The 19,528-nt window shown below is 36.1% G+C and overlaps 1 protein-coding gene across 2 annotated transcripts in view; it reads left to right on the top strand.

Moving 5' to 3' along the window:
• Positions 1-5,300: 5,300 nt before the first annotated feature.
• Positions 5,301-19,528, top strand: part of LOC139731577 (nuclear receptor subfamily 0 group B member 1-like) — a 171,567-nt gene continuing 157,339 nt past the window's right edge. For both annotated transcript variants that reach the window (XM_071642470.1, XM_071642477.1), the window contains exon 1: positions 5,301-5,718. The gene's annotated coding sequence lies outside the window, so the exon portion shown is untranslated. The remainder of the gene's footprint in view (positions 5,719-19,528) is intronic.

The following is a 19,528-nucleotide window of genomic DNA, read 5'->3' as shown; positions in this document are numbered from 1 at the left end:
TAAAATAAGGAGCTATATATCCAGATTACATGTCCCTACCAAATATATTTCAATAACGGGAATCTACTTTGTTTGCCTTTGTTGTTGCTACGTCTGGCAATGATTTTATTATAAAGGCACACATGCCATTTGATTAAGTCATTAAGCATGTTTTCTGCAATGATTTTTACTTTAGCCCATTCCATACTGAATTCCGGATTCCCCATAGACTTAATACACAGGCCACCAGGTTCCCGTATGGAAGGGGTTAACACAAACACGCGCTCGCGAGAGTACATATTATGGTGTATCATAATTATACACTGTAAAAACATCGGTGTTAGATTTAACACCATGGGTGTTAAATCTAACACTGATCAAACTTCAATAGAGGACCACACCCACAGGTGTTGAAAATGTATTGTGACGGTGTTAAAAAGTGTTCGCCTGGCACTTCGTGGTGTTAATTTGACACTGTGGCTGGTGATATTTTTGACACTGCGCTAGAGTTAATTCAATAATGACACCGCATGGTGTTGATTTGATATTGGTGGTGTTAATTTCAATGGTTTAACACCAGTCCAGCTTCAATAGGGGACCACACCAACTGGTATTACTGTGGTGTAAATGTGTTTACACATTTTTTTTTCAAAAATCAAGTACTTTATCGGAAAATTCTTTATCGTCTTGTTGAAGTTCAAATTAACAAGAAGTGCAGCTACTAAGAAACTATTCAAAAAACAATTTTAAATTTTGAAATGACACCCGGAGGTGTTAATCTAACACCATGAATGAGCACCGGAAATTTAACACCAGCTCGGTGTTATCATATTTAACACCGCACTTTTTGCAGTGTACACTCATAATACGCCATGCATATGATTTTTTCTTCACAATACTATTAAATGTAAATTATTTCGCAGAAGAGATACCCGACTAGAGTCCCTTTTCCGTTGTCTTCTTGAGTTTCCACCTTCAAACAGCAGGACCACTCCCATTCTAGATTGTCGGTTGACCTTTTTCTCTTTTATTCTGTCTGCATGGAGAAGTATAAAGCAATAAAATACATGGAATATACGGGATAATGTTGCAAAACTTCTTACTAAAACATTATGTTCTGAAATAATCTGGTGTTGTATAATAATAGGCACGTATGTCAACTCACTTTTAAAAAGGGAGCCATCTGCAATAAATTCTCACTCTCTTCATTATGTTTTCTTATTTCGATAATTTTGTTAAATCACAAATCAAGATCGAAAAAGAAAGAGTTTTTAAAAGTCGGTCTTATTTAATTTGAGATGTGCTTTCATATAAATACGATAATGAGAAGCTTAGTTCAATCCAGTTCAGTTTCTTTCATTTTCGCACGGAACCTGCTTCAGCCAATGGTTGTTCTTCAGCTGGTTCGTGCTAATAAAACACATACACCAATACAGAAAAGAGCATTATAGAATAATAACAAAAGAAATGAATATATACAAATAAAGCCAAGATTATAACACACTGATTAAAACAGACACAAAGGAAACCGAAAACCTGACCCTCCCACCGCGCACCCCCGTCTATTCATAACAAAATGATATTCTTATATCTGTACTTATTTCTGTTTATGAGATATATTTAATACATAGAAAAAAAAATCAACCGCCATTCAGTTCAACACGTACACACATCTTAAATCCAGCGAATGACTTATTTTTCAAGTTCACAGGAAGCTGATTCTATTGCCTAATTCCTCTGTTTGATAGGCTTCGTTTCATAAATTTTGTACTAGGTCTTGGTAATTCCAAATTCTTATATGTATTTCTCAGAGAGATTTTATTCTATTATCATTATTTTTTTTTACAGTAAATTATCAAGATCACGCATACATAGGAAAAGCCACCACATTTGACCAAGTATAGGTTCGTATCGATGATTTTGTCTAATCATCAGGCTCAGATAAAATGAAAAAAAAAAGAAGATAAAAAAAGATTATAGAATAAAAGTTAAAACAAAACAAAGTAACAAAAACCCGCACACCCTTAAATGTTGCCGTACTATGATAGCACATACCGTGCATGAACCATGCTCATATATAAACGCCAGAATGGTCCCGCGCCTTGAGGCCTATCGATATTCTCGGCGATTACCAAGGTTACCGTAATCGATCGCCTGCTCTGTCACGGCGGGATGTCTGAGGTCGATTTCTGACAAAAGTTACTTGGTCTCGTAAAAACAAAACAACAAACAAGAACAAGAACAAGCTCGCATGAGGCGGAATTTTTTTTAACCCCTGTATAGTCCTAATACGTTTAAAATTGCTTACACCATATTTCTGTTTTCCACTCTGTTAAATCATCGTCGGGTAATAGCTTCAAGGCTGACATTTTTTAGCTTAATTCTATTTCTGAAATGGCATGCAAGCCAACATGTTTAGTGTCAAAAGCGTCTCTTTCTCAGTTTTGTGATTCCAAGATCAGAATTATTAAAGGTTTGACCGATTTCTGTCTTAATCATTGTAAATATATGATATCAATATCTGCATAATATATCTACATGTATACATTATTATTATTATTCAATACAATTATCAATATTGCATCGACCATGGCGTGTTAACGTAGAATTCTTCAACCAAGTCGTATGCACAATTCATAACCATAAATGCTGAGCTGCAATTAGTTTGAGGGTATCAAGTTCTTCCCTTTATTCTTCTTCTTCTTTTCTTCCTCTTCCTCTTCTTCTTCTACTTCTTCTTCTTTTTCTTCTTCTTCTTCTTCTTCTTCTTCTTCTTCTTCTTCTTCTTCTTCTTCTTATCATCACCATTATTATCAGCATTATTCAGACAGGCATTGTCATATTCATTATTGTATCATAGTAATGAACTTTGAAAGTGTGAACATTGTTTAGAATGAATAAAGATACCTCTTAAATCGACAGAGGTGTAAAATCTTCTCAACACTTGAAGCAACTTTATTTCTTTTTGGGTTAAGAAAAAAAGAGCACACACAAATTATGCAGTGCATTGGAATTGCATGACTAACTATTGATATCTTTATCACTGATGATGTATTACTGTCATTTTCATTATTTTCATTATCACTGGTAACAATATTCATACCAATATATAGCAGCAGTTGTTGCAGTAGAAGTAGTACCAGAAATATATTAGAAGTAGTAGACTACTACTAGTAGTAGCAGTATTAGTAGTGGTAGTAGTAGAAGTAGTAGCAGTAGTAGTAGTAGTAAGTAGTAGGATGTATGGTAGTGGTTTTGGTATGAGTAGTAGTAGTAATAGTAGTAGTAGTAGAATATAGTAGTAGTAGTAGTATTAGTAGTATAAAGTAGTAGTAGTAGTAGTAGTAGTAGGATTTATGGTAGTGGTTTTGGTATGAGGATAGTAGTAGTAGTAGTAGTAGTAGTAGTAGTAGTAGTAGTAGTAGTAGTAGTAGTAGTGTTAGTAGTAGCAGCAGTTTTTGTTGTTGTTATTTGTGTTTATTATTTTACTACTGTTATTATTGTTAGTACTAGCATCATTTTGTCATAATCATTGTTATTCTTGCAAAATAGGAGTTCTTTCGGCCCAAATGCACATTATGGGGCTATGATTCATGATTTGACCCCCCCCCCCAAAAAAAAAAGAAAAAGAAAAAAAAAGACCAAACAACTATTATTTGATTTTCATCGACAGATGAGTGGTATAGCAATTGTGAAACTTGTTAAGACTTTGTTATTACTCATTTGGATACTCGGAAAACGAAGACAAACCACCAGGAAATAACATCAGTTTGCTCTTCTGAATGAAATTCCAGTTGCAAAAAAAAAAAGGAAAAGAAAAGAGGGAAAAAAAGGAGATGCTACGTCATGATCAGATTGTGGGAGTATCTACGAGCACGGAAAAATTCAGATGAGCTTTTCACCGGGCCTCACGTTTGATTCGGAGAAACCAACATGTGGAGTTGTTCCACTGTGTCGGTCCCTGCGATTCGTTATGAAATATAGTCATCTTAGCGTGAGTCGACGGTGCATAAAATTATGTCGAATGATCGGCTTGATCGATGGAAATAGAAAGTCCCAATTTACATTTACGGCCTTATACGTGCGTTTATTTCCCCTGTACACGCGGAAGTTAAATATCGCCGAAAGTCGATGCGGTTTTTTTTTTCGCAGTCCCGTCAAGATCGACTTACGCGGAGTTGAATGTATGGACGAATATTATCTCTACCTTGGTTGGAGTATTAAAAGTCAGAAGAACGCCGCGCGCGGCGTGATACCTCTCAGGTCTCCACTTGAAATCAAGATGAGAAATGGGAGTGGGATGGGAGTGTCCATCCGATATCATTCCCCTTTACTTTCACTCTAAATGAGATGAAAAAGAAAATAATCGACATTTTGAATGTTGCCACTCCTCGAACCTTTTTGTAAATCTTCATTCTAACATTCAAAATGTTGGATTTATCATTTCATTATTTTTAGCTAAAAATGTCGTCGTAAATCCAACATTTAGAGTGTTATATCGAGCGTTGTGAGTGTTCTAAGTTCGAAGAGTGACAGCATGTAAAATGTTGGATTTTCTATTTTGTATTTTTTAAAGTGTTCTCTCTGTTTTCTGAAAAATTACTTCATAAACCAAAAAAAAAAAAAAAAACACACACACACATACACACACAATTATATATTGATCGATCAATACGTGTCGGTGAAATTGAAAAAGAAAATAACATATCCGTAACCCCCTAAAAACAAAAATAAAACTTCACAATTAAAAATGCTGTCATTGCTTGAGGGATCACTGTTATTCTATAAAAAAAGAAAAGAAAATGTAGATAGGTACCATTGCAGATTAGAGACACAATATGGTAGACTCTTTTCACTGCTAAGCAAACCCTCTATGAACTTCAATTCATAATAATAATAATAATAATAATAATGATAACAATAACAATAATAATAATAATAATAATAATGATAATAATAACAATAATAATAATAATAATAATAATAACTAAACAAATAAAAATTCTATGAAAACAGCGAGAATAACTCCACAAACCAGAACCAAAAATCTTTACTAACGAACTCAAAAAGAAAACAGACAAGTTTGATTTCATCCTCATTTTTTCAACAGCGCGCTGAAAATGTAGGAACAAGTGATCATTATCATTCAAACCATAGTGAAAAAAGAGAGATTTTGACAACGGGACAAAGAATAGATGACAATATGATATTCATCTTCCGCGCTCTGTTAGTAGACTTGAGTGTTGTTCGGGGAAAGTTCCTCCTCCAGAGCTTTTCATGTGTTGATCTTCGACGCATATCTACGCGTCGAAATACCTCCCCCGTGAGCCGTGGTTCTCAAGGTCTATCCTCGATCGGGGCCCCTGTACATGCCTTCGTCACCTGCACATTTCACCAATCAGGATGCGAAATTTCCTTCGGCGAGAGACCACACTGACCAATCAGCAGCCAGATCCTAAATGGGTCAGGGGTAATGAACTCTGAATCGAAAGGCAATATTTCAGGAAAAAAATAGGGGGAAAAAAACTACGAACACATGTCCGCTATACTCAATGCATGCACTGGGGAAGCGAAGCGGTGTACACGACCCCCATTCAGTTGAACGTGTATGAGCAAACGAACGGTGCGATATATGTATATAATTTTTTATAATTTCAGAAATCGTTTGCAAGAAATCTCTCAGCTAATTGTTAAAGTTATATTTTGGAATATTTCCGTGCAGAAGGACACAGACAGAAGGTACAGTATGCCAAATCTACTCTGGGTTCATTTCGTGAGTTGTGGATGTGCGTGGCGTGTTAAATCGAGCTGAATGAGTGGTGATTGTTGTGCAATAGTGTACGAGTCGTATGGCTGCCGGTTGTGTCCTATGGTTTCGCATGTAAACACGACTTTGAACGTGAACTACGCGGGGGCAGTCCTGCTACAACTAGGTAGTGTGCCCGCTCTATCGGCGGCTGTGGCCAAGAAGGCTGCGCTCGATTTTTGAATTTGCTGCAGGGGTCGTAATTGTTTATCCCCGGTTGTTTTAGAATGTGTCCCCGCATTTACCCCATGTCAGAGTCGATATCGAACAAGTATCACGGGCCTTGGACATGAGGGAAGGCTTGTATCAAAACTGGTACCATGGCACGATTTCTCACTAGCTTATTTTACCCGAAATATCTCCTCATTGTCTGTGTTTCGTTACTGCTCTTGTCATGCCTATCTATATCAGTGCATATTTAGAAAGAGTGCTACATTATCGAATGACAAATCACGTGTGTCTTGTGGACATGAATTTGGGGGAAAAGCATCGAACCTCCTTAGATTTAGAATAAGAAATTAATTATGCTAGATGAGGTATGTTCAGGAAGAGGAAAAGCGGAAATCAGAAACAATGGCAATGCATTTTTAATTATAGGTAATACTAATTCTCTAAAACATATATATAATTGAATTAAGTGGGCTAAAAAGAACCAAGCAAATTACAGCAATAGTGCATTCCCTTTTCCTAGATAGATGTTTATACACCCATAAACTATATATTGTAAGAGTTTAAACATGTACATAATAGATAGATATATATATATAATGAAATATATATATTTAAATATATAAAATATATCTGTGTTTAAAATGTGTGTAGCATGTAAACATGGGCATGTGTGTGTGTTTTCAAAATTTGGGTGGAATGATTATTGTATTTAAAATGTTAAGCATTTTAATCAAAGGCTTCATATAGCTCTTTTTACAAAGCTTATAGTGAGAAGAAGAGCTATAAATGCTTTCTTTTAATGTTTAGTTCTAGGGATTACTGTGACTAGGCCTATACAGCTTTGTCCTTATTTCACGTAAGCATGTAAGCATAATACAGTATTAGGCTACATAGAAATGTTCAGTGAAACGATGGCCATATAGGAATACATGACATTGTTACTGCCCAGATTTATGAATGTAACGCCTCCAGTTGTTCATTGTACTATACTGCTCCCTACCCATGCTATTAGCACATTGAGCAAGTTCAAACATTCTTAATGCAGTTTGAAGCATAATAACAATTTCTGATAAATAAGTATTGATAATGGGCCCCAGGCAAGCACAGAAATAGGTTTCAGTCTATGCTTTGGAGAGGGAAAATACAGAAATTTGCATAGAAGTAGTGGATGAAATTCCCAAATCAACAAAAAGCTCCCCACTCAAAAAAAGAAGAAGAAGAGGATATCTCTTTATATCATTTGTATGCATACACAGTTTACATGAAGTTTATAATTATGATATGGTATACAGCAGCAATTACTTGGCAAATAAACAAAAGTGAAGATATATGAGTCCCTTACTCTTCGAACTTCCCACCTAATCATTTTGAAACCGCTTTTCAAAAAAACAAAAAGAAACCCAAACACTATACAATATTATAGTAGAAGTGCCATTAAATTTAGAAATAGAAGAGGGGGATTTGTTTTTTTTTTTTAACACATAAAACAGTGTTGCTGGCCACAACCACATAATGTATACAAATGTCATATCTTTTTTTTTTTTTTCAAATGAGATACCTTTAACAATATATTTTGTGTTGATCTAGCAGTAATGATCCTTCTCATGGCTAGGTAGTCAAATTTTAAATCATTTGGTGCAAAGGATACAATCCATTTGGACTTAATTTCAATAGATTTAAGTCCAGAGATTGATTTAGTGAAGAATTGTGTGCAGATAAATGGATGACTTGCAATGCAATGAGCCCATCACTTCATTTTATTAATTTGTTATCATTGTAATTGTACCTGTGATTATAATCCTATATAGCTGTGATTATGACTTTACCTACAATTGTACATTTATGATCAGTATCGTGGGAAAAAAATGTTAAGCTTACAATTTTGTAACTATCATACTGAAGTCTAATATTAATGAGACTTTTTATCTTCTGTTTGGTTTAGTCAACCAAAAGAGTATGGTGGAGATGACATTTCTTTAGATGTTGGGATATTGAGGTAAAGTATAAACATATCTTTTATAGTGCTATATAGTTCAACCACAAAGGACACATTAAGAATTTGAAGTCTGTTCAAAACAAATATCCTGTTTTGCAAAACTCTGAGTAGTTTGTTTATCAAGGAAGGTGTAGTAACTATAAGTACCTGTAATAGCCTCGTGAATTATATGATATGGAATTTGAGCCGCCAATAGAGAGTTCAAATTGAGAATGCCAACTCAACAGATCAGCAAAGAATTACATCAAATGTAGAAAATATTACAGTGGTTTGAATGACAGGATATTGTCCATCAGTGCTTCATATTCAATTAAAAATCTAGCACTATGGTGCAATAACTGCCACTTTACTCACATAGAGTTCCTTATTTTGAGAACAAAATAAACATAGCAAACATAAATTTCATTCTTATTTGTAAAAGTTTGATATCATATACACTATTATGTATTCAAATTTGATTGGACATGCTTTGGGTTTGTTTTGTTTGTTGTTGTTGTTTTTTTCTTTTGGTCAGAAACAGATGTACTTATTTCAGTGAGGAAGATAACATGATATTATCAGTATTTCAAACATATTGTCATGACATGTAAAACAAGAAGGAGTAGCTTTGTTCACTGTAATATGACCCAGGGCAAGGCATTTTTTTTTCATTGTGGCTTGCAGACAATAATACCTGACTCAAATTTATCCAATTTGCTTTTATTCTTTTCAGGTTAATTCATCTTAACTTGTTGCCACTTTTCAGTAAAGTCTTAAAACACAATTTTCACTGGTTTCCATTTTATAAGTCAATCTAGTTCCATTCAAATCATGACTTTCTAGGTTTAATGGATCTTTCCTATGTTTGATGTCATGATACATATTTTTTTTTTTTTTTTTTTACAATTTATATTGTGGTTTCCTCAAAATCTGTTGCTAGAGTTGTACTGGAATATGAAGCATGGTACACACAAGAAGTTAGAATAATGAATCCCTTGTGCCTTAGTCACCCTTTGAATTTTCAAGTGCAATATGGTCACAGCACTAATTCCGTTTTTAAAATCTAGTAAGTGTGTAACCATTGTTTTGTCAAATAGTGTGTGCCAGGATGCATTTGTGATGTCATAATGCTCCATTGTCATGATGTCAAAGGGACATAATGTGATTGAAATGTGAGAGCTGCTGTTGTCTGTGGAATTGCCAAGAAACCCTGCCAGGCTTCATTCAATGTTATAGAATGTTAATCTTTGTAAGGATATTTCTGCTTGTGTGTCTTATTCGTGGTTGAACCTGGTAAGTCACAGATACTACATTTCGAGAGCTTGTTGCTGTATCTTTCTTCTTTTTCATTTCTTTTTTTTTTTTTGGGGGGGGGGGATGTCATAATTGTCACTATTCATTGTCATTTTTTCTTATTAAGGGAGAGTGACAAAAAAATCTTTTACACTCAAGTCCTTTGATGTTCATAAATCCATCGTTGTTTATTTCACTTGCAGAACTTGTGAAAGCCTCCTTAATTGCTACATCATTTACTGATTCTTAGATTAACAACACATTTTATAAATGAAAAAAAAAGTTTTGTTTCTCTCTGAAATTGGCAAAGGTGAGTAACTTTCTGTCTTTCATTGTTCTAATTTCAATTAAGTACAGAGTTCCACCCAGTCATTCTCCAATATTCATGCAGTGAAATTCAGAGTTGCCAATTTAGTGATGCGAGGCTGATTCACTGATCTCTATGTATCTGGATATCTCATTGGTCCATTCGCGCTGTACAAAAAACGAGTGAAGCCGCTGCGCCGCCATCTTGCCAACCACACTCTATGGCGATTTGCACGCATTTTTGAACAGAAACTGTCATGAAGATCATACATGTGATGTCGTGAGCTCTATATGCAAATATGGGCAATATGTATGGTATTAAAGATGGCAGCGTGGTGGCTTCGAAGCGATTGGCCCATGAGATATCCAGATATTTCCTATAGAGATCAGTGGGATGGTATCTGTTGCAGAATCTCCCTGTAGACTTGTTGGTTTGATTTAAGTATTGAATATTGCATAGATTACTCATTATATACAATGTGTAGGCTCTGTTGTCTGCATTCAAGTTCAGGTTAAAAGAGTAAATTATTGGAATTTTCATGTTCTACATATGATATCAAGGTTGTATGAAAGAAAGGTATAAGTTGCAGTCAAATCAACTAAATAAACCTGTCGAGGACGAGCATATTTTGCTCTTACGAGCAATGTGTTAGAATTATCTATATTATTAATTTTTGCCAAAATGAAAATTTTGGGGTGAATCTATAGATGTAAGGCTTTAATGGCATATTCATTTAAACTAACTCATGAAGGTCAAATAATAAATGTTCGACAAAAATTTGTTGTTTTTCAACTGAATGGCTTGATCTTGATTAGAAAAAGATAAAAACAGCCCTAAAATCTATTGAACACTGAATTTTTACCAATTCTAGACTTGGTGGAGAACATGTTACATGGACTGACCAAAATACAAGAGTCCAGTCGGTCGGTCAGTCAGTGAACATGAATTATTTATACCATTATGCAAATTAGATGTCAGTCCAGTGTCACATCTATGTTTGCCCAAAAATATTCAATTTTGCAAGAATTCTTATAGATTGCATATTTGAAGCAATTTGAAACAGAAAATAAACGAGCATCCCTGAAATGCCCTTTTACTGTGGAAATACCCGCTTACTAGATTATCCACCAAAGCCACAATATCCTTCTTTATGTGTCCGCAAACCAATGGGAATGCTGTGAGGTGATGATGTCATTAACTACCTCATCCAGTTTGCATTTTCTCTTGTATCCGATATTGGTATTCCATGATAACATGAAAAGCTTCGTATCATACCAATTGTTTCATTTGTTTCAGGGTAAAAGAGAGACAGGGAAAACCAAAACAAAACATGTGTGAGACATGCATTCTCCATCATTACTCACATTAGAAATTGTCTCTGTACATAGTCGTTACATAGCCATGAATGATAAAGAATCGCCGACAATTTGCAATGCATTTTTCCAAGCTTTTATAGTTTGGCCATGATTAAGGACAATGCAGAGTACTTTTCAAAAGGACTTGTATTTGTATCATGTCAAATAAACAGCACACTCAATAAGATTCATCATGTTGTAAACTGTGTTTGTACATCTTACTCGCACTGATACTGATGTGTGTCAAAAGTAGGGCCTACTCTAAAGTTCAATTTGTCCCCGTGGTCAAGTTGGCTTTTAAAAGCAGAGTAAAATGAAAAAAACAGAATAGCAGAAGGTTTTTTCTTTTCTTTTTAATCGAACTTTAGCCCAGAATAAGAAAGTCAATATTTGTAGTTTCATGTCTGCACTAGTGTCTAATATCAAGTGTCAGCAAATGCTAATTTGATGTTACACTGTATGATATGCAGACTAGTGTATCTCTGTAATATTACGGCCTCAGGAATCTCTTATTGACCTGCATGCAAATCTTTGTTAAACTTTTCTTTTGGGCATGACATCTTTGTCAAGAACTTAAAAAAAACCTTCACATCAAATTTGTTCCGCGTATTAATAATCTGCCAATTATGTTTCAGGGAGCAGGGAATCGCTGGAAGGTTTGTCTTTTGTCACGGACACAAAACATTCTCATGTGTATTTATGTATGCAAAGAAGTGTGTGTAGAGAGTCGTATGTTTATTACATCATTACCTCGCATCATTTGCAATATGTGGCAGTGAAAGATCCCACTGTTTGCGAAAACATGCAAATCTTTTGATGCCATAACTGTTGTGGCTAATTTTCATGAACCATGTGTGATTTTGTTGTTTGTATTCAACTTGAACATTGTGCTGCATTGCTGGATGGTCTCAAGAAAATGTTACAGATGTTTGTAGGTTCAGAAGAATTGGGATGATACACAGCCATGGAGTGTCCTTTGTCTTCCATTATTTCTGAATTATTGAATTGTCACCTTAAAAAAAAATACACAAAAACAGCACTTATATTTCAATATTCAGAAAGCCAGATAATGTCACCCCAAATTGTTATGGAACTAGTCTTTCTGTAAGTATCATTCCACAATTAAGGCATGGGGAGATTTGTAACTGCATGTGAATCATAAGATAAATTGATAAAGTAAAGAATGGTGCTACTAGTGACTCTAATTATTTTGAAACACATTTGTAGATACAGTATTCGAGACAGTAAAAGTGCATGTTTTAGACAATGTGTTATTTAATCCCTGTTTACTGCTGCCCACGCATCTTTACTCAGGTACTGGACCACTTGATAAATATTTCTATTAACTCTTGATAGAAGAAGGAGTGAGTTGGGGAGGAGCAACATGCAATGTCCAAAAATATCTTGTTTACCCTTTTCCACTTCTGCTCTTTTGAAGCTATCATTGTTTTGTCAAATTTATTCACAAAATTGTTTTAAGTCCCCACGGTAAATATCATTAGTCTTTTATGTTTAAATGAAAAAAAACACACACACAATGGAAGTCAAACTTCATGTCCCAATTCTTGAAATAAAAAAAAAGCGAAGTAGAATATATGCCTACAACCCCCCCCCCCCCAAAAAAAAAGCAAAACCCTCCAACAAAAATGCTTGCGCTGTCATGGTAGTGATCAGGGAAATGTCAGTAGGCTTTGTGAGGGAGCTGGCATTTTACACACCGTTTAGCATTATTTTGCATTATTGGGCACGGGTTAATCAGGGGGAATATTACATTTTGCACAAGTTTTTGAAGTCTTTCCAAGGTGTAGTCATGAGTAAATGAGGAGAAGGATAGAAAGAAAAAGTGAAAGAGAGTGTGCGATAGACAAAAAAAATCCAAGAAGATTTCTGAGAGGAAAAAAAGAAGAAAAATGTCTGTCAAATAATTGTCTGTGTGTGTATTTGTTGAGTATGTTTGTTGTTTGTGTTTGTATGTATTCATTTAGGTTGCATACAATGTACTGTGTAAAAGAGTCAGATTCTGTTTAAATGTAGTTTCACCATAGAAATTCTCTGGGAAGTACTATTTTGCTCGGCCAGTAGACTTTCCTGTTCAGTCTCAAGTTTGGTAGTCACCAGTGCAGACCTATATGACTTCTATAATTATTTTTTTTTAAGCCATAAAGGTCCTGTTTACCTTTGGGAGCAGTAATCTGAAGAATGTTCAAGATATCGCTTTTGATGCATATGTGTAGGTCAGTTGTACGAATCACAAAACATCATGCCATATAAAATTTTTGCAGTAAAGCCTACTTATGAAATATATATAAGGAGATATCACTATTTTCCTCATTAAACCGTAACTGTAGACGGTTTAGTCTGGAAACATTTTTATTACAACTATTGTTCACATTTTGTATATATTTAACGAAACTTAAAAATGATTATATTGGTTCAAATTTTTACAGTGGTTGTGTCTATCCCTAACTCACATTTTAGAACTGTTTTGAAGCAGTAATGTGGGGTTTTTGTGTTGTCTGCAAATGGTAAATTATGGTTTTAAATGTGCTGAATGCAGAGGAGGAAAGAGAAATTGACAATATTACTTTTACCGCAAAAAAAAAAAAGAAACAAGAGAAGAGAATAATAGAATAAAAGTGAAATTGCAAGCTTTCTTTCACCTGGCATTTAGCCATGGCAGAAATCATAACACAGCTGCAGCAAAGTACATGTTATAGCCTGGCTGTGAACGTCACATGCCATAGTCGGAGCCCCTTTTCCCCGCTTGAAAGTGTGTAGGTAGGCCTGAAGTCACCAAGAGACATTGCACGGGCCTATAAAATAATGCGTGCGGGCAACCTCTTTACTACGTAGGTTGCATGGGAAAACACCCATGGTGAAACATGTGTCACACATTCTGTTATTACCTCTCAGGCACCCTTTATTCCAAACCCCCATACCACCCTACTCCTGTCTGTCTCCCCCCTCCCCCCCCCCACCATCATCTACTCCCAGGGTGCCAGAGTTTTCTCTTTTCATTCTCACAATTCAGTTGTAGTCTGTGTTGATTCACATGGCTGTGCTGAATCTATGTCATGTCATGTGTCTGAGTGGTGGAGCCATTTCAAGTGTGTAGCTAGCCAGCAGTCTTAACTTTATAGCTCTAGTAAAAACATGACTGTACAAGGTTTTTTTTTTGTTTTTGTTTTTTTGTTTTTGTTTTCTAATTCTCTTGCTTTTCTCTTTTTAATATGACCAATACAAATGTGTTGAAAAGAAGAAATATGTGAATAGATTGGGAGCTTTGTCTTTTGTAACTATTAGGAAACTTTGGAATCTTGAGAATTCTAGTCGGGTGTCGGCCCGTCTCCAGGATAGCGGCAATAGTGCCACAGTTTTATGCCACGTTTTTATATGATTGTTCTTTTCAGTTTGACTTTGCATACGTGTTCAGTTATTTATTCATCTATCATGTACTATTTTGTGTTGTTCTCTCTCGATGTATACACAGTATATTGTATTTGTTTAGATATGCTTCATCATTTATATGTAAAAATCCCACACTGAATTTCCTGTAATGTTTTTTATTACATGATTAGAATGAATTGAATTGAATTGAATTGAATGGCTTATCTGCGTTAACTACTGAAAAAGCTCTTGTTTTCACATAAATTTTTTTTATGTAAATGAGAATGTCACAGACATTTTCATGTGATGTTTTCGCGGTTTGACAAGGAGGCTGTCATCAGTGCACTAATACTGTAGCATGTGGTGGTGATATTTTCATGTGTTGTTAGATTTGCAACCCAACAGTGATTTGCAGAATTTGTGCAAACGACAGCTTTCACAGTAGGTTTATTCCATGATGGAGTATACTGATATACCCAGATGTATTCAAATTCATGCATTTTCCACCCAGCAGAACCAAGTAGAAAGCTACAATGTATGCACTATCCACCTGTATACAAACTCCATGCACTTTACTGCTTGAAATCCAGATGTTATATTATCATGCAGTGTTAGCTGTTGCTAGTCAGGCAAGCCTCCAGCTAGCCTTCTCGTTTGTTGGGACAATCGTTGTTATATTAGGAATAGACCTGTTGTGTAATGCATCACAAGTTATGGATGTGTCTTTTCCTACAGCCTAGTAACTAAGCATTTTCATTCACCTGCTCCCTTCATTTAAGTTCCATAGGCAGGAATTCAGTCAGTTGTTGCTAAGCAGGACAAACCTCTGGCAAGCTTTGTGATTGTTTAGGGCAATTTTTGAGAAACAAAGCATGCATGAAATTTGAATACATTACAGAATCTGCTGATTGCTTAAAATCTTTACTCACTATAATTGTTATAAGCAAGTAGACCAGTCTATTTTCAGCAAACTTGGTACGTGTACTAAACCTCAATATGACTCTGCTCTGAACATAAATAGTGATAAATCTGCAGGGCTATTTGCATAATTTTCTCTTCCATGAAGTAGTAAAGAAAGATATGCCATTTAAGTCAAATACTGTGCACACCACATGGCTTGCTGCATTCTTATTTTCACTAATTTTGCAAGTCTTTTCAAGATCTTTGAATTAAGAATGAGTGATGATCTCCTAACTGAGTTGGGGGAGGGAGGGCAAAAAAAAATTGCTTTATATATTTAATTACCAGTGCTTTACTCACGTTAACAGTCTGTAAGGTTCTGATTGTTTTACACTGCCTTTTTTCTTCTTTTTCTTTTTTCCTTGTAATTCCTTGGGTTTTTTTTTCTGTTTTATGTGATTTGTTTATTGTTTGGCTAATCTATCTTATGCTATGAATCTTGAAAAACGAAAGAATGAGTGATGATGGTATGGCCTACATTAGTAACACAGTGCAAGGTACATTGTCTCCATGATGGGAAATATAAAATTTCTGTTGATAAGAACTAGAAAGTTTATTTGCTGTGTTTTTTGCTAGAGCTCTCCCTTGATTCTCTGCAGAATTGTCTCGCAAGTTCCAATTTGCAAAATATTTGAAGAGTTTGTTTTCGCAAAAACCGATAAGTCTATTTTTGAAGATTTTTAAGTACGGTCTCTGTCATAAAGTACAAAATAATACCTTTTAAATGATATATTGGTCACTACATATAAAGGTACATTTTTGAAGTTATGGTCAAAAGAAACAAAAATTTTCTTATTATTCTCTTTATTTTTCTTGACCTTTAATCGCAAATATCTCCATTTGGCAAATATGGACTTATCTGTTTTTGTGAACAAACTCTTCATATGTTATACAAAATGCAGCATTCAGATTCACAGTGTGTGTTCTTGTTACTCTTTTTCATGACTTCTTTCAGTGGGAGAATGTGGGTGTTTGAAAGTTTTTGATTGTAGATCTGAAAGTGAAATTATCCTGACGGTGTGCTTGATTATACAAAACAAAGTATGTTGATAAGTAGAGTCACTACACCAGTGTGCATATACACAGCCTTTAGGGGATGCATTTGAGGCATAAACATTGGCAGTTTTATATTTGGAATGGCGCACTGATGAAAATTTTCCCAGTGGATATTGGGGGATTGTTTTTTGTTATACAATTGTATAATTCTTCAGAGGAGAGGGAAGTGACCTTTTGCTGTGGGAATAGGATCTTGATTGTGGGATAGTTTATTAACCCGTTGAGGACGAGTCCCGAGTATACTCGGGCAAGTGTCTATGGGAAATGCGTGTTGTAGCAAACTCAGTCCATCCTTAACGGGTTAACACTGTATTATTAATCCACTGCAACCTACTGAAACTTATATTGCCATGGCAACAACCCTGCCCCCTCCCCCCCCCCCCCCAAAAAAAAATGTATACAACATGACAGGGGCAATTAGAACATTCCCCATATCAGGAACGTGAGAGTGGGGGGGGGGGGGGGGGGGGGAGGGGGGGAGAGGTCTGGAATCAGTGCTCTCAGATGAAGGCCTCTCATGGTCTGCATCCCGTTGCCATGGCAATGTTGCAGTGAAGTAGGGGATGATGCGATGAGGGAGTACGTCATGCGGCATCATGCGCATTACACTGCTTTATTTATAATTACTTTTGTTGCTCTTGTCCCTTGGCGAGATTTCTTTTGTAATAATTTGACAGTCTATGCTTATGCAATACCTCTATTTTCATATGTGCATTATGTTATGCGTGTAATATCGTAAGTGAATCCACCTTATGATAATAATGATGATTATGCAATGTGACTCTATAGAGTAGGGAAAAAATGAATAGCAGTTCTTTAGTTTAAGCTCAAAACTCACACGTATGTATGCATGCGAGATTGTAGCCTTGTATCAAGTTTTAAAAATTAATGCAAGCAGTAGCCACTTATGTCACGTGTCAAAGCTGTAGGGACAGTATCCTTCATGAGAGGTGAAAGGTCAACAATGCCAATGTGGCCATTTGTTTCTTTCTCTGCCTACTGCACTGAAAATACTTATCACCCAGTTTTCTCCAGAATTATGATTTTAAAAAATTGAGAACCATGATGTACACTTACATCAATTTTTGTTGTTGTTGACAAGTTTCCAAGGAGACCTGGTAGAATCATTTTGTGGTGAGACAGCAGAACCTGAGATGACATCATGATCATGTGTGTGCTAATTCTCATTCTGAATGATTTCCTCAGTCAAACACCATTGCATTGTATATCTGATGTTCTCCAAAGATGTCTCTTTTAAGAGTGGAAAGAATCGGGGCAAAGAGAGATGTTGAATTTGAAGCAGTCCTCGATCGTCAGTGCAGAGTTGATTGCCTGGGTATTATTGAAGCTATCTCTCACAAATTGCCTTCTGTGTTAATGCCATCCCATGAAACATTATAGGAAAGATATTTCAGTGCTGGAGTAGTGTGCATGCAATGGAAGACATGATACCATTCCGCTCTCAATCAAGACCACATCATCCCGCTTTAATGGGTGTCATGTACCCATTAGGGTACTTTAAATAGGACAGACTGGTGTTCAATTTTTTTTTAGTCATTCTTCTCCCATCTCCTCCTCCTATCATATATGCATATCATTCTTCTATTTGTATGACTGATATTACCATCAATGTTTCTTTTTGTTAGCATTATCTTCATAAAGGGGACCTTCGGATTCTTCGGATTTTCAGACTTTTGTATTTGAACAACTATAAATTAGTTATACTGAGTACAGAGTGGCAGAATTTGGAGTGATTGGGAGGAGGAGAAAAAATGTTTTCAAAATTTATAACAAATTGCAATGAACAAGGATGATGACATGGCAGCCTCACCATAAGAATGCATGGGTTTGTCCTCAAGGAAGCAGAACAAAAGAAGAAGACATGCATAGATTATACACAGGTGAACTTGCAAGCAAGCAGTATTGTAATGGAGTTACATTGCTACATTTCTGAAATATATGAACCTCCTATGTCATCAACATTGTTCAGTGTAATTTGTTTAATGTTTTTTTTTTTTCAGAGAATTAGTTTCGCTGCTCAAGGACTACAATAAATTCTACAAATCTATACAGGGAGCTGTCGATTTATGTACTATATGATGTGAAATTATGAAAATCGTCTGGAATGTCCCTTTAAAGGAGAAGTCCGGACGATTTTGAAAAAAATTAACCAAAATCTACATAAATAAAGGACCATAATGACTAAGTTTCATTGAAAAAGACCCTCCCAACTCGCCACAATCGATTTTTTAGCATCACTAATTTTGAATCGTAACCGTTCGATTTCTGTACGCCGGCGAGAAAGATCACGTGACAGCGTGACGTTTGCTTGGAGCGTCAGCTGGCTCGGGGGAGCCCTGCTTGAGCAACGGTGATACGGGCCAAGCAAGCGGTAGTAGCGTACCGCTCAACAGTCTCTGACCACACAGCGGATGCACGCGGCATGATCTATTGCTTCATTAAAAAAATGCCGATGCGTCAAGTGTTAGGGTGTTGTCAATACTTCAACTTTACTAGTAAGTCTTCAAATTGAAGAAATATTTCGATTTTAAATTGATATCTATCCACGATACTACCTTTACATGATCCTGAATGCTACAACATGCAGCCCGATTACGCTGTGTGTATTGGGCTGCTGGTCGTAGTTACCGGCGCGGCGCGGCGGCGGTACCAAGCTGGCGCTGGCGTTTCTTCCTCGGTTCAAGTTACATGTATACTGTCGTATTTTATCACCGTCAGACACACTTTTCAACAGTCTCGGACAACAAAAGAGGCAATAATTCTGACATTGACAGACTGATTTCAGATTGTTCACACTCAGAAGTCGAAAAAACGATCGCGGATTGTGATAGCACTTGGCAGCAGCAGACGTAAATGTATGCCTGCACAGCCCGACAACAGCTAATGCATTGTAAGTGATGGGGTGGACACTAATAAGTACGGCAGTATTATAATACATACATATTTCAATTTAAACGAAAATGTTATAGCATTGCAACTATTTTACATTAATCTTTGAAGATTTTATATAGATATATAACGAAGATTATTTGAATAAAGGAATACAGCGTTTGGCAACAGCACTCCTAAATCGGTGTACGGTCTCCTGCAGTAGCGCCGACAAGGCACACCTATGCAGGCATGCAGATACCGCCCGCAGTCAGCAGTGCAATGGGAGATCGATGCGTAGCTGGGCTTCGCTCGCGGTGCTCTCAGCTGAGGAAACTGCGCCCGATACA

This window comes from Diadema antillarum, unplaced genomic scaffold (assembly GCF_040938485.1).
Source record: "Diadema antillarum isolate AM-2024a unplaced genomic scaffold, OU_Dant_1.0 scf00000022, whole genome shotgun sequence".
NCBI lineage: Eukaryota > Metazoa > Echinodermata > Echinoidea > Diadematoida > Diadematidae > Diadema > Diadema antillarum.
The sequence above is the reverse complement of the archived record's forward strand: the minus strand, read 5'-3'. Positions and strand labels throughout refer to the sequence as shown.